Raw genomic sequence first — 22,803 nt, forward strand, 5'->3', positions numbered from 1 at the left:
TAGAGCTGTGTTCCACAAGGTCATGGCTTGTCTGCATAGGGGGTAAGAATGAGTGCCCCCTTGTTTGTTTATGTACCACATTACTGTGGTTTTGTCTATCTTTAATAGTAATTGTCCTGGATTTGTCTATCTTTAATAGTAATTGTCCTGGATGCAGAAGATCCTTGAAAGCTGTAAGGGCATTTTGTACAGCCAACATCTCTTTTTGATTGATGTGAAGATGCATTTGGTCTGTGGTCCATTTGCCCTGAATACATTTTCCTGCCATGTGTGCTCCCCAGGCGTAATCCATCTGTTGTTAAAGTCTGCCTGGCTGTGGGAAGAGTGAAAGGCTGACCCTTGTTGTGGTGACATGCCTGTGCCCACCATCGAAACGCCTGTTGTAGGCAGGGTATTAGTGGTATTACTGTCGCCAAGCTGTGAGAGTGTTGAGAATAAACACTTTTAGGTACCACTGTAATTTCCTCATATGCAGTCTTGCATATGGAATTAGTAGTATGCAGGATGCCATGAATCCCAAGGCCTGCAGAATTTTTCTTGCAGGGAGTTGGGGCTTTGTTGCCATCAATTGAAAATACTGAGTCAGTTGTTCTTGTTTGTCTGGTGTGAGATAAGCCATCTGGGCCATTGTATTTAAGCTGGCACCCAGGAATATTATCTCTTGTGAGGGCACTAGTTTTGATTTCTTTTTGTTTACTGTGTACCCTAGGCAACTTAATCTTTTTACGAACGCCAGATGCTGTAGAAGAATGTCCTTGCTCTCTGCTTGAATCATGCAGTCGTCTAGATATGGATATATTTGAATTCCTTTTTGTCTGCAAAATGCAATTACTGGTGCCAGGCACTTGGTAAAGACCCTGGGCGAGTAGATAAGCCAAAGGGCAGTGCAGAAAATTGGTAGTGCATTGAACCAGCTGTGAATCTGAGGTATCTTCTGCAATTTTGTCTGATAGGGACATGCAGGTATGCCTCTTTGAGGTCCAAAGTAACAGGCCATGGGAAGGAGCTGTTGTAGTGTCAGCATTTTGAATTTCGGAACATCCAGGTAAGTATTTAGAGTGGAAAGGTCCAGAATGGGTCTCCAGGCTTTGTCCTTTCTGGGTACCAGGAAGAGTCTGGAGTAAAATCCTTGTCCTTTTTCCTGCTGTGGTACTTTTTGACTAGCTCTCATGTCCATGAGAGCTGTAATTTGTTTTTGTGCCACTGCCCATTGATTTTGTGGCAGGTCTGGCATTCCTTTAGCCTTGGAAAAGTGTGAAAGTGGAACCTGTAACCTTGAGACACAATATTAAGCACCCATTTGTCTTGGGTGATTGCTTGCCAGTTTTGAGAAAAAAGTGCTAGTTTCCACCCTAAGGGAGCTGCCAAAAGGGAAGAGTTTGGCATTGGAAAGGGGAAGTCATTGGGACTGTTTCTTGTAAGGTTGTGACTTGTCCTCACCTCCTTTTGGTTTGAAGCACCCAACTGTCATGGTCTGTAAGAGCCTTGTGGCTGAGATCTGCCTCTTGGGTGCCTGTATCTGCCTCTTTGTGGCCTGTCTGACACTGGAAAGGACCAATTCTTTGTAGGCCAATTTCTGCTAAATCATGGTGGCTGTACCTGTAAGAAATCCTTCACTGTTTGCATATATTTTGCCTTATCCTCCATTTTCTTTAATACCTCTTCTGCCTTAATACCAAATAAATTATCTTGCTGCAAAGGAGCATCCAATAATTTTTCCTTAACATGATCTGATAAACTTTGTTCTTTTAACCAAGCATGCCTTCGAATCACAGATCCTGTAACTGCTGCTCTACAAGAAGCGTCTAATGAATCAAAACCACACTGCAAAGTATGCTTTCCCACTTGTTCAGCTGCATGCAATAAATCCTGCATTTCCATATAGTCAGGTTGTTCTGCATTTGTACTAATTTTCTGTTTTAATTGAGACAGTAAGTATTGTTGATATTTAAGCATGTGAAACTGGCAATTTAGAGCACTCACTGCTAAAGTTGCAGAGGTGTAAACTTTCTTTCCCCATCTGTCTAATGCACTAGAGTCCCTATCCGAGGGAACTGGATTTTTAGCCGTGGAAGCCTTAACCCCTTTGGGACCCTGGGAAATAGTTTCTGGGTCAGCAACAGGGTTTTTATAAAGGAATTTGTGAGAGTCAGGGACTCTGTAGTACTTGTCGGGCTTGACTAAAGCTGGGGGTAAAGAATCAGGATTTAAACTAGATTCAGAGAACACATCATCCACAATGTCCAACACTGGCGGAATAGAAAGGGGCCTGTGCTGAGGCAGTAAAAGAAAGTCTCTAAGCCTTTTCTTGGATTCTGAGTAATCCTGGCCCTCCCAATGGAAATGCTCCCTCATGGTATGTAAAGTTTCCCCAAAAGAGTAATCGTCAGGAGGAGAGGCTGAAGGAATTGATTCTTCAGCATCAGAATCCTGATAGGGGGGTAAAGAATATCCTTGGTCTGATGATTAGATTAGATTAGATTAGATTAGATTAGATTAGATTAGTACTAGGCTAACTACCCTTGTGAGCCATTTTAAGCCTAGCCAATTATCCCCTGTGAGATTCAAACCCTGTACCTTGTGTTTGCAAGGCAAACACCTTAACCATTAGGCCATCCTCCCAGGAATCAGAATATATTGAAACCTGGTCAGAGGAATCATAGTCTGTATCCTGCCTAGGCCTTTTATCAGGAGGGGGGTGGGAACCCCTGATCAGAGTTATCAAGTCTTCGGCCATTTTGAGCATCTGTTTTTTAGGCATGGAGGCCTGTCCAGGTGAATGCTGTACTTGCTTCTTTGTCTTTAAAGTTGGTTTAGTCTTGGCTGTAGTTGCAATGGTAAGTTGAGTAGGCCTGAAAACACCCTCAGAAGCCATGCCTGCTCAGCGGCTCCGGACCCATCTGAAGGGTTAATCTCCATTGGCCCAACACCTTGAGTATCCAGAGGCCTAGGCACCTCCACGCGGGAGTCGGTCGTGGCCTGTGGTTCTGAGGTAGCGGGTGTTAGGGGCTGCGAAAGCACCTCACTGAAAACCGGCGAACCGGCGACTGGCCTAGAAGAGGTTTCGTCATCAGTTTTGGGCCTCGGATGCCTGTCCTTATCTTTATCTTTGTATTTTTTGTGCATTCCGGTCGTCAGTAGTTCTGACGGGATTGTATAATTAAACCTTCGGCCAAAGTAATGGCGAGCAAAATCAAACCGACGTTTAATAGTGCGTTTGTTAAATCTAGCACAAAACCGACAACTAGTGACGTCGTGATCTGGGTCTAGGCATGGAATACAGTAAGAATGAAAATCAATACAATTATTAACTTTTACTGACATTGGTCTGAGGCAAGAAAAAGTTTCCCCAACGGGGTACTTAGCTTTATTGAAGACTTTGGTTCTGAAATCGAATTTGAAATCTCAGGAGTCGGCCGACCGGCACTTGCGAACTGCTTTTGCTTCGGGCACCACACGGCAAGAAAGACTGGAGAAAATGGCATCAGCTGCTTCTTATATACCCCTGGCACACTGACGTCAGGGAAGAGGCGACAGCAACTGATGCTGGACCAAGACTTTGGAACTCAGGCCGACTGCGGGCCCGCCTGACAGCAGGATAACCCAAGTGTAATGACTGCAGCAGTGAAACACGATGAACATCAGAAGGTCATCCAAGTAAGGAAAGACATGGATCCCCCTTAGCCTGCAAAAAGCAATGACAAGTGCAAAGCATTTGGTGAATATCCTTGAGGCAGTAGAAAGGCCAAGGGGCAAAGCAGAGAACTGCAAATTCCAAGAAGCAACAAGGAAACATAAAAACTTCCTGAAAAGGGGATGGATTGGGATATGGAGATAAGCATCCTTGTGATCCAGAGACACCAACAAAGCCTGAGGAAGCAAAAGAGGGAACAAAGTCTGAAGGGACAACATTCAAAAAGAGGGACCCTTCAGAAATGTATTTAGATGAGAGATGTTTAAAATTGGTCTTCAAGTACCCACTTTCCTGGGTACTAGGAACATTCTGGAGTAAAACCACCTCACCCTTTGGGAAACTGGAACTTCTTGGATATTACCCTTAGTGAAGACATCCTGAACCACTCCTGGAAAGAAGGACAGCTGTTTCTGAGGGGGCTGAGGAATTCCCATAAAAGGCAGAAGAGATTTCCGGACCATGAAATTCCCTTGGTGGATAATGGACAGAACTCAGGAGTCCTGAGTAATCTTTAGCCAAACAGAAAGTGAGAGAGAGAAAGACAGAGAAAGAGGAATGTGGCTTAGAAGAATAGGATAGCCAGGCAGCACCTGGTTTACCAGGAAAATGAGACTTCTGGGGCATAGATGTCTGAGTAGCTTTAGCAGGAGGAACCTGTTTCCTACCTTTCTTGCCCTTGGGGGGAAGAGCGACACTGCCTATGAACAAAGGCTAGCTTACTGAGGTAACTTCTCTGAAACTTAGGGACAGGAAAAGCAAAAACATGTTTAAGTTCTTGTAAAGCCTTGCCTTTAGCCTGAAGATACTTAAAGCAGCAGCAGCAGCTTTGTCAAACAAGTGTTTATTATCCAGGGGAGCATCCATCATCAGCCTTAGAATCATAAGGCAAAGGATGAAGCCAAGCCAAGAATACCTTCTCATCACAGACCCAAAAGCAGCAGCCCTAGATTAAGCATCTCCTGGATCATAACTACATTTGATGGAATGATGAGCCACCTGGAAGGAAGTCCCTAACAGGGAAAGAGCAGAAGTCTTCCCTTCAGTGTCAGGAAGATCAGAAATTACCTGACAGGCCTGGGAAAGATGAGCCAACATGTACCTAGACATATGGGTGTGATAACTGACCGCCCTAAAAGCTAAAGTAGCAGAGGTATAAGCCTTTTTCCCCAACATTTCCATGGTTCTGCTATCTTTATCAGAAGGCAGTAACTTAGGAGAAGGTAGCAATTGAGATGGCTTGTCAGAAGCTATAGACACTACTGAGGGGTCAGCAGAAGAGCACTTGTAAAGAATTGTACAGTCCTCAGACACCCTAAAAACCTATTAGGTTTTTTGGGGGCAGGGGTCTTAGAAGCATTAGAAAAGGCATCCAACAAGGCAGCCAAAACAGGAGGCTATACAGCATAAGAATCTGGTCTATATTTCTTGGCTTTCTTCACAGATGGCTGCCCCTCAGAGGGGTAGCTCCTTTCTTTGTGTCTTTAGCTAAAAGCTTAAGACGTTAATTCTCCAGATACAAAGCCAAAGAAGAAAGCCTACTATGGAGGGTCTTGGGGACAAAAGCTTAACAGACTGAACAGGACATGGTTATAGGAAACACTGAGGCAAAACAAGCACTGCTCATGACGGTCTTTATGGGGAATCAGTCTCCTACACTGGCATTTATCCTTCTTGGATGACATGAAACCCCACAGGCAATAAAAAACAGAGAAAGATAACATATAATAAACCCCAATGGGGCACTTATCTGCAACGGCTTGGTGAACCAGCAATGGAATGGGAATTCATACCAATAATCAGGAGATGGCATTCAGACTGGCGGCAAAGTATTTCTGAAGATGGTACATCCAGTCATCACCTTTATGCCCTACACTATGCGAGGGGCATACGTGTGATGTACAGAGTACCTTAAGGCAACCTAAAGGCTTTGATATACTGGCCAGATGTCGGGCCACCCTTGGAAGGGGATCCCTATTGTAATGAATACTGCAACAGTGAAATAGAAGGGCATCCTCAGTGTTCTCCTACTGAAAACAATGCGACATTCTAGCAATAGTCTCAAGACACAGAGAAAGTGCCACAGGGAGAATCAGAAACAGAGCACTTCCCACGAATCTGAATCAGAAATCAGAGGACAAATCCCTGAATCAGATCCTGCATCTTCCTGTTCAGATATAGAATCCTGAATCTCTTCAGGAGAATAGGCATCCACCTCTCTTTTACCAGAAACTTCTCTACAAGAAGGATCAATAGCTCAAATTAAACCCTGAACCATACCAGTAAACTACTCCTATCCAAAGAAAGCTGAGGCGGAGTAGATACAGGCTTGATTTTCTGTTCCTTTTCAACAGGATAAATGGGGCCAACCATGTTATTAATGGCAGCTGCTGCTTCCACAAGAACTGGCACAGTATTCCAACAGGGAACATTCATTGTTCTCTCTCCCAGGACCGACAGGAGTGGTTCTCTCTTGTCCACTGAGGGAACTCCAATAGACACAAAGGGAATGGCTAACCCCAGGTCCTTAGTGGCTGTAGGTGCTGCACCAGAGGGATCTGGGGTAAAAGATGAGTGGTCCGAGATTCAACAAATGGCAGAGTCTACCGGTGGTTGAGGCAAATTGCTAGTCTGCTATGGTGGCAAAGGCCGTTTGCTTAACTTTTTCTTTTTGTGGCTGGAAGGACGGACGGAAGGACTGACTGTGGGACTAACCATTTTTTCCATGGTGAAGCCGAAAATGGTGCCTCTTTCCTGTGGAAGACAAGCAGCAACTGCTGATAAACCTACGAGTCAACAAAAGTTACTTTTCTGACAGAAAAAAACACAATAAAGTGCTTTCAAACCTTACAGCAACCCTACAATGGAAAAATAAACAGAATTTCTCCACAGAAAATATGTTATCAGTTTACAGTACTTTTAATCAGAAAAAATTAGTGCTCTTTTTAAAAGTACATTAGTATCTCGAGACAGTATGTTAAAACACAACAGTCCTATCCTTAAAATAACTTTTTTGAAGAGGAAAGTAATAAAATATCAGTAAATATAAGAATTTTTTTTTTCTCTCCAAAGAGAACTTAACTGCCAGCTGTCAATCCTTGAAAACCTCAGAGGAATATCCTCTTCAGGGCAGGAAAGCTCTGACTTTTTCTTTTAGTCAGCTCAGCTTGAGCTGCTTGACAGTTTGGAAACATGGAAGGTGCCCTGAAGCTTTGGAAGCAGGCTGGCTGTTATATTCTTGGCAGGATATAACCTATAAAGCTAAGGCTACTGCAGCTGTGATCAATACAAAGAAGATCTATGGTAACCAGAATGGACTAAGAAAATAATACTTTCATGCAAACAAGGGATAAGAAAATAGTGAAGGTTTCAAAGTATAGCCACAAGCCATAAACTCGACTAGGCATAATCCAGAACCTGGATTATGCCTAGTAGCAGAAGAATGCACATAATATCAACAATGCCATATTTATGACTCCCAAAGGTTTGATGCAATACATTTGTTAAATGATTATTGAGAAAGAGGATCTAATAAATTATGGGAGCAATAACTCTCAAGTGTGCAGACTAGATTTTTGCCTCATATTTTTGGCCTGTTCCTCAGAAAATTGGTGATTTTCTAGTAAATCATTTAGGATTGTACTCACTAAAAATAAAAACAAAACCTACATTTCAGTTTCAGACTTCATATACTACAGAAAATGCATTTTAATGCAAGATCTGTCACTATCTATTTTCTAATTTTATAAGAGCAACATTTACCATTTGCCCTTGATTGGGGATCTTTGCCCACTACCCACATTATTTTTAGCTTTGTCCAGTATTCTCTAACAGATTGAGAGATATGATGGGATCGTATTCCACAAAGGGCCCAATCTCAGATGGAAAAATATATTTCTCTAGACCACCATTACATGTGAATGCAAGCATAAATAGTTCAAGCATTTCTGATACATACTGGACAATACAATTTCTCAACACTATAATCAAATCACCCCTGAAAACCATATACATTGCAGAAAAAGGACCATTTTGTTTAATAGCTCCTGACAGCTGTAATTCCCAATATCTAAAATTGTTTATATGAAACAAAATTGGACAAAGTTACTTATATAATGTAGAATAAATTTAAAAAGCAGCACTATATCCTATTACAAGTCTAACCAAAAACTTGCATAAAATAACATGAGACTTCGCACACAAAATGGGATGATTCTTATAAGAAATGCATCTTTTCTCATTCAAAGCCACACACACACACACATATATATATATATATATATATATATATATATATATATATATATGAAAAGTAGAATCTCAGCAATGGTATACAATTCCCTGAAAATGCTAAGTTTTACTTGAAATAAGGCATGGGGTGTTTTTTTATTTTAAATTACAAATCCCTATTTTTAAGTGATATTAAATTTGTCATTCTAACACCACAGCTTGTCAATCTAATCTTGCCATGTGACTATGTCCTTGAATTTTCTCACAATGTATCCAATTATATAACTACTAGGAAACATGGAAATCCATACATCTGAAGTGGTTAACACGACTGACAATATAAGACAGACTAAAAGGGCATACCACCAGGATCCTGTGCTGTACTTAAACCTGTTCCTAGGATCCAAAATGGACCTCATCTTTAAGTCATACTCTGATCTAATTATGGATGCAGCAGTCACTACAAAGTCTTGACAAAGCCTCCATTATGACTGCATGGGGTATAGTATCAACACCTTTGAGAGGTTAAGCAGTACCATATCAACAGAGATTTTCATCTAATACTTAACTACAAATTGATACCCAAGGTGGTGGTGCTGCGGTAGCGTTGTCGCCTCACAGTAAAACGCTGTCCTGTTCGATTCTCAGCTAGTGCGTCTTCTGTGTGGAGACATGCGTGAATGGGCGTACCTTCGTTGAAGGTTGTGCGTCAGAGCTGGTAACTCGGCACGTAAAAATCAACTACCAATCATTAGCGGACCGGAGTTCCGCTGTGGCGACCCCTAACCGGGAAAAGCCGAAAGACACAAACAAACTTAACTACAAATTGATTTTATAGAAGTAGTCTGCCCTTCATAAAGTCATGATGAATTACCATCAGTACTTCTTAGCTTGCTTGTGCACTGATATAATGGAAAGCTTCTGTGAAATATTAGCCTGGTAGACTGAAGACAATGTTGAAGTAAGTAATGCAAATGGCAGTAAATGTGTACTATTCTTCAGAAAAATATCCAAACAACAAGTGTTATTTGTGACATAAAGAGCAATGTATACCCAGCCAATACTTACTACTATCAGTGATAGTCACTTAAAACCAATGTTCACAACGCTTGGTGGCTACCCACACCCCATGTGCAAAAATGGGGAAAAAGGGTTGTGGATGGATTTATTACTATACAGACACCAAGCAATGCTAGATCAAACCTTCAGCTGCCATCAGTATCTCCTGGAAATGGTCTTTTTAAAGTAGCTATCACCATCAAGTGACTATGACTTACTAGGCTAATGAATTTCTTATGTCAAACCATACACGTAACATACTGTACAGTTAACCATTTTCTTCACAGGCAGATAACATGCAAAGGGCATTGTTTGGATTGCAGCTATTTTAAAGGGTTCATAGTACAGTATTTAAATACTCAGCAGATACCACAACAGGAAACAGCCTGCTACCATATCCTTAAACACTCTTCCAATTTACTGAAAAGATCAGCCCCAAGCAGCAATTAACTATTTGACTGTACATTTCATGCAATAATGACATCTGACTAAATTCCTTCAAAAGTCCAGCTCTACACTCTTCATTTGTAACGGATTTACTAAAAGTTTGTTTCAGTTTAAAATTCCCATCTAATTTTAAATGGGCACTGTAGTGTGCACTTATTACTGGAGTCAAAATAGAGAAGAATGTTACTAAGAAAGTATACAGAATAGTGCTGCTACATTTAGTTAAAAACAAGTTTCTTGGCCTTTGGCTCATTTCAGAAGCGTAAAAAAGTCCACTAATTCCATTTTTGATACAGTAACTTTACAGCTACATGGTACAGTGGAGTTGGAGTTTTTTCCAAATACACTGAAGGGTTCAGCACTTGAGGTTATCTCCATAAGTATACTGACATTCTGCATGATTCAGCAATCACATATCCCCACTCGGTGATTGCAATATGCATATATTTGTCCTCATTGCCTGCCACTCATCAGCCTCCTCCAAGGCAATCAGCCTATCCATTCCCCAGCACTGGGACAAGGGTAAGATAGAAAGGACCATCATTAAAGCAGCCATCTCCATCCATGCTCAGTTTATGCAATAAAGGGGACAGGGGTGTAAAATGGATTGATTACACTGGTCATCTCTCACATCTGCAAGGATGTTACCAACAAGCAGTCCAGGCCCCCCACCCCACCCTCAAGCATGGATGGTGGTTTCCACAGCTTCCAATGTAAAAATCACAACCATAAAGTGTGCTCACCAAGCACCCACATCCCATCCCTCCTCCTGAAAGAGGCAAGCGTGACACACCCTTTCACTCCTCTCCCTCCCTGACTACTCCAACCCCAGGACCACTAATCAAACTCCAGTTGTCTGGGTTGCACTCAAGGTTCCATCTCTGTGCACCACAAAGACCAGATTAAGATGCATATTATATATCAATGCAATGCAAAAAGTTCATAACTCAAGTTTTTTTTTTACCACACTGCAGCTTTTTGAAATTACAATAAAATGCATTTAAACTTTTTTCAGATACTGTGCTTTATCTGATCACAGCCATTTTAAAGTACAGTTTTGTACCTACCATAAATGTAGATGTTCGAGGATCCACATTGCTGCAGTCCTTACTATTGGGTAGTCCGCTGTCCAGTCGGCCCGAATACCAGAGTATAAGGCTGACGTCGGTCAGGGCGCATTAGACTGACGTCAGTACGTCAGGGTACTAATGCGCATGACCGACGTCATATCCTCAGTCTTTTCTTGCCCCAGATGTCAGAAGACCCTAAAAAGACAAGGCCCAAAATACCTGCACCAAAAATATGTACAATATATACAAAAATATATACAAAAATATCAGCATATAACCTCACCTACACAACCACCCCTAAACACAGAGGGAAGGAGGGAGGTAAGTGGACTGCAGCAATGTGGATCCTCGAACATCTACATTTATGGTAGGTACAAAACTGTACTATGTTCTTCGTTCCACATTGCTGCAGTCCTTACTATTGGGTAGAATCCCAAAGCAGAGGTAAGGGAGGCTGGCAAATCATAAAGAAGCAGGAGCTGACAACATGCCTTGCAGAACAGCAGTGGCAAAACCAGCCCTAGACTTAGAGTAGATAGGAAGGTGATAATGCTTAGAGAAAGTATGCACTGAACTCCAAGTAGCTGCCTCCAAAATATCCTTAGTTGCCACCCCCCTCAGAAATGCTGTTGAAGTGGCAGTAGCCCTAGTGGAATGAGGCCTAATCCCAGCTGGAATCTCCTTGCCATGATGGGAATAACAAAATGCAATGCAAAACCCAATCCACCTAGAAATAGTTTGTTTTGACACAGGCTTGCCCTGCGAACTCAAAGCAAAAGAAACAAACAACTGCTGAGACTGCCTAAAATCCTTAGTCCTGCTTAGCCTGTGTACATCTAAAGTGTGCAAAATCTTTTCCCCTTTATTTTGGGGATCTGCATAAAACGTAGGCAAATGAATAGTTTGGTTTAAAGCCACACTAGAAACCACCTTAGGCATAAAGGAAGGATTAGTACGTAATGATACCCTATCCTTATGGAAAATCAAAAAGGGCTCTACTGCCATAAGGGCCTGCAATTCAGACACCCTTCTTGCAGAAGTAATAGCCAACAGAAAAGCAGTCTTCCATGACAAGTATTTCAACTCAGCAGTAGCGCTCAAAAGGTTGTAGAGTAAGTTTTTCCAACACAAAATTGAGATCCCAAGCAGGAGTAGGAGCTCTACGTGGGGGTCTTATATTCTTTGCCACTCTAAGAAACTGCTTGAACAAAGGATGCGAAAACAATGGTGGGTCACAATCATAGTGAGCTGAAATTGCTGCAGCATGAATCTTAATGGAAGAGAAGGACAAACCTTTGTCCAATAACTCAGTAAGATATTGAAGAGCCACATTGAAATTAGGCTCAGAAATCTCCAAATTCTTTGCTGTACTCCAAATTAAAAACCTCTTCCATTTTTCTGCGTACACTTTCCTTGTACTAGGTCTTCTAGCTTCCATAATCACATTTAAAACTTGTTGAGGAAGTTGAGACCTGCTGTGTTTCAACACAGAATATGCCAGGCTGTTAGATGAAGTGAGTGAAGCTTGACATTGAGCAGATGACCGTCCTTCTGAGATAACAGATGTGGAATCAAAGGTAAAGGCCATGGAGGCTTCCTTACCAGACTCCGTAGTAGTGGGTACCAGTGTTGCGAGGCCAATCTGGAGCTATTAAAATCATCCTTGGCTTGTCTTGTCTGACCTTTAAGAGCACCTTTGGAAGAAGAGGCAGAGGTGGAAAGGCATACACATGAAGATTTTTCCAACTGAAAGAAAGAGCATCCACTTTCCAAGCTGTGTGATGAAACCCCTTTGTGCAAAACTTTGGCAGCTGGTGGTTTAGTGGAGAAGCGAACAGATCTATGTCTGGAGTTCCCCATGACACTGTCAATTTCTGAAATACATGAAGATCCAGTTTCCACTCGTGGGGATCCATGATTTGTCTGCTTAACACATCTGCTAAGGAGTTCTGTGCTCCGGCAGAAACCTTGCCTGAAGAGTTAGTTGCAAGCTGGCGCAGTCTCCCATAAAATCATTGCTTGCCTGCATAGAGGATAAGAAGGTGTTCCCGCTTGTTTGTTGATGTACCACATGACAGTTGTGTTGTCTGTTAGAAGCAACACCTGCCCTGGAAGAAGTAACTCCTTGAAAGCCATTAATGCAAACTGGACTGCTAACATCTCCTTCATGTTGATATGTAGATGCTGTAGTCTGGCAGGCCACTTGTCTTGTATCCACTTTCCATTTAGATGAGCTCCCCAAGCAATATCCGAGGCATCTGTCATTAAAATCTGACTCTCTGGCGGGTCACAGAGAGTCCCTTGTTTAGGTGACATTCCTGAGCCCACCACAAAAATTCTTTTTGAAGGCAAGGTATTATTTGAATGACAGTGTCCAAATCCTGGCAGTGCTGTGTCCATACATTTTGAGATACCATTGCAGCTTCCTCATATGCAGTTTGGCATTGGGAAGCACCAGAATACAAGATGCCATGAACCCTAATGCTTGAAGGACTGTCCTTGCAGTCAGCACGGACTGATGAGATAGTTGATGGAAGTAAATGGATAGACTCTTTTGTTTGTCCGTTAAAAAGGCCATCTGGGCTGCTGTATTCAGTCTCACACCCAGAAAGCACATGTCTTGAGAGGGTACTAGACTGGACTTTATTTCGTTCACAGAATACCCTAGGCATCTTAGCACTGCTATAACATATTCCAGATGCTGTAGAAGGTCTTCCTTTTCTTGAGCCAGAATCAGGCAGTCGTCCAAGTAAGGATAGATTTGAATTCCTTTTAGCCTGAAGTAAGCTATCACTGGAGCCAGAACCTTTGTGAATACTCTGGGGATAGATAAGCCAAAGGGCAATGCAGAGAACTGATAATGAGAATTTCCAGCTCGAAACCGCAGATACTTCCTGTAACTTAGTCTTATAGGCACATGAAGGTAAGCTTCCTTGAGATCTAAAGTTACCATCCAGTGATCTTTGCCCAGCAGAGGTAAAAGCTGTTGTAACGTCAACATCTTGAACTTTGGAATGTCCAGATAAGTGTTGAGGATAGATAAATCCAAAATTGGTCTCCACGTGTTCCCCTTCTTTGGTACTAGGAACAGGCGAGAATAAAATCCTAGGCCCCTTTCTGATACAGGGACTGGCTGAATGGCCCCTATTTGGAGTAACAGAGAAATTTGCTTGTGAGCCTCTTTCCTTTGTGGAGGAGGAACGTCTGGCATGCCTTTGGAAGGGGCAATGTATGGAAATAAAACCTGTAACCGTGGTGAATGATATCCAACACCCATCTGTCTTGAGTGATTAAATCCCAATTTTCTTTGAAAAGAGACAGTCTTCCTCCCAAAGGAGCTGCCAGACGAGAATCTACTGGCAGCTGAAAAGGCAGGTCATTGGGTCTGTTTACGAAAGGACTGACCCCTGCCCTCACCAGAAGTCTGAGCAGGTGAACTCCTGTTCTAGGCCTAAAAGAACCTTGAGCTCTGCCCCTACCACGTCTAGACCTACCCCTAGACTGGGAATCATAAGCAGGATATGTCCATCCCTTAGTAGGCCAATTTCTACTAAACTTGGTGGCTGCACCTGCAAAAAATCTTTTACAGTTTGCATAGACTTAGCTTTGTCCTCCATTTTCTTTAAAACTGCTTCCACAGGCGAACCAAACAAGACATCAGACTGTAAAGGAGCATCCAAAATCCTTGTCTTAACATGCTCAGCTAAATTCTGATCCCTCAGCCAGGCATGCCTGCGAAGAACAGAACTAGTGGCAGCCACCCTCGAGGAGGCCTGTACAGCATCAAAACCACATTGCAAAGAATGCTTACCCACTTGTTCAGACACATGAACTAAATCTAGCAACTCTTTACACTCAATACCTTCCGCCAAAGCATCCACCTTAGATTTCAGTTGTGAAAGGAGATAATTTTGATATTTTAGCATGTGAAACTGACAATTCAACGCCCTCATGGCTAAAGTGGAAGAAGTATACACTTTCTTTCCCCATCTATCCAAAGCCCTTGCCTCTTTATCAGTGGGAACAGGGTTTTTAACCACAGAGGCCTTAACACCTTTAGGTCCCTGAGAAACAGTTTCGGGTCTGCCCTAGGGCTCTTAAAAGATACTTATGAGCTTCAGGCACCCTATAGTACCTATCAGGTTTAACAGGAGCAGGAGGCAAAGAATCAGGGTTCAGGGAAGCCTCTGCAAAACATCTTCCACCACATTCAACACAGGAGGTATAGCTAAGGGCCTATGCTGGGGTAAAACAAGAATTCCCTAAGCCTTTTCCTGGAATCAGAGTAATCCTGGCCTTCCCATTTAAAGTGCTCCCTCATGGAATGCAGAGTCTCTGAAAATGAGAAATCCTCAGGAGGAGAAGCTGTAGGAGTGGAATCATCCACATCAGAATCAGAATAAGGAGGATACTCCTGCAAATCTTCCATAGAAGTGTCAGAAGCCTCTGAACACTGTTCAAAACTCTCAAACTCAGGTTCCACCCTAGGCCTCTTATCAGGAGGGGGCATAGAACCTCTAATCATAGTAATCAAATCTTCTGCCATTTTAAGCATATGTTTCTTAGGCACAGAACCTGAAGTGCTAGGAGAAGCCCCCACAGAAGCTAAACTTGGCCTACCTCTCAAAGAAGTTTTGGAAACAGAAGGAGAGGCTCTAACTACCTTGGGAAGAGAGGGAAGAACAGTTACCTGAGAAGCCCCCTCAGCCTGGCCTACCTCCTGAGAAGGCACATCCTGTAACAGTAAAGTCTCTCCTTGAGACTCCAAAGAAACTCCTGGCAAAACCTCTGGCTCCACTGAGCCTTCTAAAGAACCGACGTCCGGGACTGCCGGTTCATCAACCCTAGGCTTAGCTGTTTTGTCCTTGCGCTTTTTGGACGTCGGAGCATCCGACGGCATTTTATAATTACAACGCTTCCCAAACACTAACCTGGCACAGTCTAACCTTCTCTTAATAGTGCGTTTGTTAAACCTAGCACAAGAGCGGCATCCAACAACGTCGTGCTCAGGCCCTAAACAAGGTATACACAAAGTATGGTAATCCCTATGAGGTATCTGTTTCCCACAAGAAATACAGTTATTCACTTTTTCTGACATCCGGTTAAATACTGAGGCAAGAAAAAACCAAAATGTTTACTTAGCCAACTCTGATTCGGTCTGAAACTCCGGTTTCGGAAATATTTCAGAACGCCAACCTGCACTCGCAAAACTGCTTCTGCATCGGACCATGCGGCAAAAAAGACTGAGGATATGACGTCGGTCATGCGCATTAGTACCCTGACGTACTGACGTCAGTCTAATGCGCCCTGACCGACGTCAGCCTTATACTCTGGTATTCGGGCCGACTGGACAGCGGACTACCCAATAGTAAGGACTGCAGCAATGTGGAACGAAGAACATCAATCATTCTAACACCTAGAGTCAGCGACCCAGTAGGAAATTCATGTCCAGGACACAGCACAGACAGACAATGCAGGTTATGCCAATGAGCCACTTTATATGCTGTTCTTCAAAAAAGTTCAGTTTGAACTCTTAATCCTATTCCTACTGATTAATACAACTTTTCACTAGCTACCTTAATGACCACAAATACTTTTTTTAATGCATGCAAATACAATGAAGTAAATTGTTTTTCTTTTCCTTCGAGTCCATTGCAAACACAAACTCCTATGTGTGATATACAGCGCATGTAATACCTTCAACTTTTTCTACTCGCCTAACTTTTATGTTGGTCCTTCCCAGATGCATCCTGGTTTAAATCTGCTGAGCTATCCAGCTAGCTTCTTGGAGAACACAGTTATAATGCCAGTGAAGCTGTATAAATCAGGGACCAAGGAATGGAGGTGTAAGGCTGGAACAACTGGAGCCATTGTAAATGTATTATAGCCTGTATATTAACTAACTGACACATAAAGTGTCTTTCTTGACCGGAAAAGTTCATCTGGGCAAAGTACATTTTCAATGGAGGCCTGAGGAGAAAAGCTCCATCACAGTAGTTTTATATTAAGTGAATTTCTGACAGCTCTCAGAAAAAAGAAACAATTACAAGACAGGTATACAAAGTATTTACATCAACCATTACAAGTTCTGGTAGCTCTAAAATCTTGCAGAAAGTAAATAAATTTGTACTGTATAATGAAAAATGCTGTAAAGAAGTTTAGTGTTCTTACATTTCAGTACAGAAAGCTGTGTAAAAAGATCAAGATGTAATGAACTAAGTTATAAAAATTATGTTGGAGAGGAGACATTAGTATTGTTCAGGAGGATGGTGGTAATAGCACGTTTGTGAGAACAGGGTACAGGGTTAGTTTTATCTAGGCTGCCTATTGCAGACTGGTGTACCTGGAAGGTTTTTAATTTAGGCATGCAGGGAATGCATAAGAAGGGTACACCAGTGGAATGGGGCAGTTTAAGACTGGAATAAAGAGGATGCATCGATTCAAGAACAAGAGGGCAAAAAAGTTACTTTATATAACATTTCTTTACTGGGAAAGTCCGACTTGGAATGAGCCAATTTTCAGCGGAGTCCCGGGGAGAAACACTCCAGATGCATATCTTTGGAATGTGGGAGGAAACCCACATGAACCCAGGAAGGACATGCAGACTCCACACAGAAGGTACCCCAGCCAAGAATTGAACTGGAGAGCCTCTTGCTGTGAGGAGACAATGCAAACCGCTGCACCACTGCACCATCTGTGCCGTTAGCAATAACTAATAAGATGCGTTTTCACTAGAGGTCTCAGCCTGGTGATGGACATGAGCATGACCAGGACTGGGTAAAGTATTGTTTGAGCTGGATTTTAAAGATTGGGAATGTGTTAGTCATGTTTACTTGTGTAGGGATTAACCTCTACTGACAGTTGCCCTCAGTAACCCCAGCTGTTCGAGTAACTCTTGAAGCCATTATCTTTAACTCAGCACCTTATCCTTCTACAAATACATCTAGTCTCTGGGCTTAGAATAACTGCTAGGTCTCCCAGGATGTAAATATCTGCTATAGGCCCTGAGGTGTTCACTCACTGGCCTGCTCTGCACTATATTAAATCCTTTGTCTTACAGATCCAGAAACAAGAATATCACTATTTTAAAAGCAGTTTTTTTAATAACTTTTTTTTGTCTGGAGTATAAACCCAGAAAAGTGATTGTATATGATTCTCTATAGGACTGCTCAACTGAGAATATGAACTTGCACCAGTGGACATTAAAGGGAAATGGTCCTAGCTCCAAAACATTTTGCCAAAAATAATGAGGGTACAAAGGCCTAAAATCAGGGACAATTTTTACACATTACTCTAAAAGTTAATAGAAAATGTTTGCTTCAACATACACTTTGTGAACAATAAGTATGAAACTCTAATATCTGACCATAATCCTCGATAGTTCATTCTAAACTCTACCATGCTAACCACTCTAATACTGAACTAAGGCGAGGGATGGATAATTAAGTACAACAATGGAAATTTCCTGCTGAATTAATCAAATGCACGTGACACTGGCGAAAACAATTGGCTACAGACCCAGATTAGTCACCCCTACCACTGCAAATGGCAGTTCCAACATTTAACAACACTGTCTAAAGCAGATCCCTAACAGTTTTAGCACTTTCAAAAGTAGTGCTTTATGGCAGCAAAGCCCCCATATCTCACTGTGCTGGTCGTGTCTATTGTTGCCCCCAAAAATTATAACCAAATCCAGGGTCAGTGCACAATGGAAGTAAGGAAAAATGCTCCCTTCTAGTCACCTCTGTTGAGGATGGCAGCTTGCCAGTCAGGGATACCACATCCTATTCTGTGTGAAGCTTCTCATGGGAGACTCATTTGGATTTTCAACAACACAAGAGCACAGTTCTTGCACATTTTACAGTACATGTAAATGTCAGTATCTCTATCTACCCATGATATTTCATTAACTATTACAATTTTTATTTTACCTTTTTATTATCCAGATAAGCTCCCTGGCAAATTGTCCCTTTTCAGGGGTGTCCCAGGAGCACTATCTGGTTAAATGACTTGCTAAGAGTCATGCAGTAGGCAAATAAAGGTGAAAGGAATCAAACCCTATATACTGGGCACAAGAACCAACTTATAGCACTAATTTCTAAAGGAGTAACCAGGAATTAGCGCAATAATACATTGTTTAATCTATACCAAGCCTGAAGATGCAAACCTAACAGTAAGATGAAGTGCAACCTTCAAAACCGCATCATTTTCCATATTTAGCAAGTGGAAAATTAAAGTTGTACACTTATGAAAGATGTGTAGGACCAGATCCATTTCCTTTACGTCTAGGACTCGAGGCCGACAGGACTTGGGCAACTTGGCACATAAAATGTTCCCAGGTCATAATTCTACATGTGAACAGTCCCCTCCTGATCTCTACTAGCCCATAGAAACAACAAAAAAAGAAAGAAACCAAGGAAGACGACAAATGTTCTCTGGGACAACTTCCAAATTAGCAAAGGAGGAGATCACTGGGGAAGATTTACCTGGACTTACACACCTAGCACATTACTATTTGTCTCAAAAAACAGCAACAGCAGAATAACCACAACATGATATATTTAACCTCCAAATGACTCGCAGGAAAAAGGAGTATAAATACTAACACTTGTTTAAAAAATAACTGTCAGGAGAGGGCTACTGAGTTCAAGGATCAAGATCCAATTCCCATCATATTAACTACCAGAGTGGGGTAATGTAGTTAAATGGGGTAAATACACCATCCTTGAATACAAACTGACAACCATCAAGACAAAAACTTGTGCGCTGGAAATACATGCAACAGTGATGGGAAGCCTAAAAGGAGTATGCTGTTGAGCCCAGGAAGACTGAACCTTATGCAAGGCAAGGTATAAGGCCAGCAACAAAGGGTCTCCATAACAAAAAGGATCCCGTAAGCCTGAAAAGAAATGACCAAAAACAATCACTGATATACCCTCAGATACCTTGACAAAAAAATCAGCCTGGGAACAAATGAAAGGGAAAATATTAGACCATCAACATGAGTCCTCGATAACAAAAAAGTAGGAAACTGGAAATTAAGCAGAGAATGTCTAGGAAACTCTAGGAATCATTAGGCTAAAAATTCATTAGTGAGACAGCAATGGAGTCAGTCTGGCAGAGGAGTAGGTAGGCCATTTGGTGGCCAAGATGAGACCTTCACTTGCACACACACACAAACACACACACCTGGGTCTATATTAAATAATCGAACTTTCAAAAGTTCAATTGTCATATGGTCAACACCATATGATTGGACTTTTAAAAGTTCGAACATCTAATAAAAAAATAAACTACAGAACCTACCTGAACGTTTTAAATAGGGGGGCAAGCCCCCCCCTGCACTCCACATACCCCACTCTTTAAAAATACCAACTCTGAGATCACACTACAGTGCAGAAAAGGGAAATCTTCCCATTCCGCGTTGTATGGAGATCTCCGTTAAAACATTCAAACTTTCAAATATTCGATCATATGGTGTCGACAGTATGACACTCGAACTTTTGAAAGTTTGATCTAATATAGACCAAGCACCCCCCCCTCCCATGTACCTGAAGAGTAAAAAAAGGGGGTAACTTCAACTGGGGGGGAAATGGCAATTTGAAGGGGAAAAATACCTTGAGGTCTACATCTCAGAAAAATGAAACAGCAACCAAAAGCAAATCCAAACAAGAAGTTTCATTGTAAGCCATATTTTACACTTTCTCTGTGATGAAATTCACCCCCCAACTTGAAATCACTAAATGACAGACATTTCCATTTTAGACTTCCTATCCTTCAGATATCTGATCCCAACCACCACCCACCACCATCAAACTGTCACTAAATAATGATGCAGGTGTTTGGGATTCAGACTTCATCCTTCAGAAAATGAATAGTAATGCAAAACATACTAGTCTAGCAACTTTCTAAGTTTATTAATAGCAGCAAACAGCATTTTATACTTTGTCCCTGATGTGATTTCCCCCCAACTTGAAGTTACTAATAATGACAGACATGAGGTTAAGCCATCCTATTCTTCAGAAGATGCATATAGCGCAAAACGCATTTTAGCAACTTTCTTAGTTTATAACAGCAACATTTTAAATGTGCTGTCCCTGAACTGATCCCCCACTTTAAGTCCCTAATAATGACATTTGACTTTCATACATACTTCATATCCTTCAAAAAATGCATACTAATATAAAACATATTATAGAATTCCTCTCAACAGTCCAGATTTTCACAGAATGTCCAGATTTTTGCCTTATATTTTTGGCCTGTTCCTCGTAAAATAAGTGGTTTCCTAACAAACCACTGGGGATTGAAGTCAGTAAATAGACTTCATATCCTTCAGAAAGTGCACACTAACACAAAAGAAGTTATTCTAGCAACTTTCTAAGTTTATAAGAGCAATATTTAAAATATGTCCCTATTTTTGGCCTTTGTCACCCTCCTCCATTACATTTGGCTTTGTCCGGATGTCTTGCTCTAAGATGTTGAAAGGTATATGTCATAGCAACTTTAAACACTTACTACTACAGCAAAACCTGTGTGTAGTATTAGACCAGAGCTGCAACTGCAAAACATATTTTAGCAGAAGCAAGCAAATTATCAAGTAAGGACCATGCAACTTTCTCAAAAAAAAAAAAAAAAAAAAAGTACATATTTATTTTACATTTGTTAACCGGGTAGAGTCCGGCTAGGCAAGTAGCCCAGTTTCAGCGATGCAAGCTCCATGACAATAATACAAAAAGATTACACAAATATTTAAAAGATTTACAAACAATATACAAAAAGTTTGACAGTTGCCAACAATCACAATTTACAAAAACAGGAATGTGAAACAGAAAACATTACATTTCCTAAACCTTATTACAGCCAGTAAAATGAAACTCATTAGATATATAACTTAAAACCATTGCAGTATTTTCATTTGGTAGAAGACAAGAAGATAGCAGAATAGAAAACATTTGATCAAAGGCGTGAGAAACTAGCCAGGAGTATTACAGGAACATAGCCATTGTTGAGTAAGGTATTCCTTTAGGAGTTTTTTTGAAGCTATAATGATCTATGTAAGATCTTCTGGGGTAATAGGTCCCACTGTTTGGCTACTTTGAAGGAGAAGAGAGAGTCACCAAAGTAATTATAGGACTCTTTTACCTTGAGTATAAGTTTATCGGATGATCTAAGGGTCCTGGGGTTGGTATTTAGTTGTACTACGCTGCAGAATGCAGGGCAGTTTTCAGGTTTGTGGATAATATAGTGGGCAGTGGTGAGCTGATTGAGCAATGAGCAATAACAGACGGGAAATTCAAGCCAGTGTAATTTTTGAAGAGCAAGGCAATGATGGGTCCTGGTGGGTATATTAACAGCAACTTTTGCTATTTTGTTACAGCAGGAATCAAGCAGATGTAAATCAGATATGCTCAGGTTAATGAAAAGTTGAGAACAGTAGGGAAGAGTAGATAGGAGGTGGGATCTGGCTGTGGCTAGTCTGGCATTTTGAGTAAGGTACGGTTTGGCCCTATATAGATTGATGTGAACTTTCTTAATTGTGAGTGATATGTGTTTATTGAATGTTAGGTTGTTGTCTATTGTGACACCAAGTAGTTTAGTTTGGTCAACTGGTTCTATTATAGTGCCATTGTTTAATGAAATCTTGGAAAGTGAGAGGATGCCTGAAAATGGAGAAAAAGTGTTTTGGTACCAATTTTTAAGAATAAGGGTGATGTGCAGAGCTGTAGTAACTACAGAGGGATTAAACTGATCAATCACAGCATGAAGTTATGGGAAAGAGTAGTGGAAGCTAGGTTAAGTAGGGACGTGATGATTAGTGATCAGCAGTATGGTTTCATGCCGGGAAAGAGCACTACAGATGCGATGTTTGCTCAGAGTGTTGATGGAGAAGTACAGAGAAGGTCAGAAGGAGTTGCATTGTGTTTTTGTTGACTTAGAGAAAGCACATGACAGGGTGCCTAGAGAGGAGTTGTGGTGTTGTATGAGGAAGTCAGGAGTGTCAGAGAAGTATGTAAGAGTGGTACAGGATATGTACGAGGGTAGTATGACAGCGGTGAGGTCTGCGGTGGGAGTGACAGATGCATTTAAGGTGGAGGTGGGGTTACATCAAGGATCAGCTCTGAGCCCTTTCTTATTTGCAATGGTGATGGACAGGTTGACAGACGAGATCAGACAGGAGTCCCCTGTGGACTATGTTGTTTGCAGATGACATTATGATCTGTAGTGAGAGTTGGGAACAGGTGGAGGAGACCCTGGAGAGATGCTCTAGAGAGAAGAGGAATGAAGGTCAGCAGGACTAAGACAGAA

The sequence above is a fragment of the Protopterus annectens genome, chromosome 3.part1, assembly GCF_019279795.1.
Source record: "Protopterus annectens isolate FY-2018-M chromosome 3.part1, PAN1.0, whole genome shotgun sequence".
Taxonomy (NCBI): Eukaryota; Metazoa; Chordata; order Ceratodontiformes; family Protopteridae; genus Protopterus; species Protopterus annectens.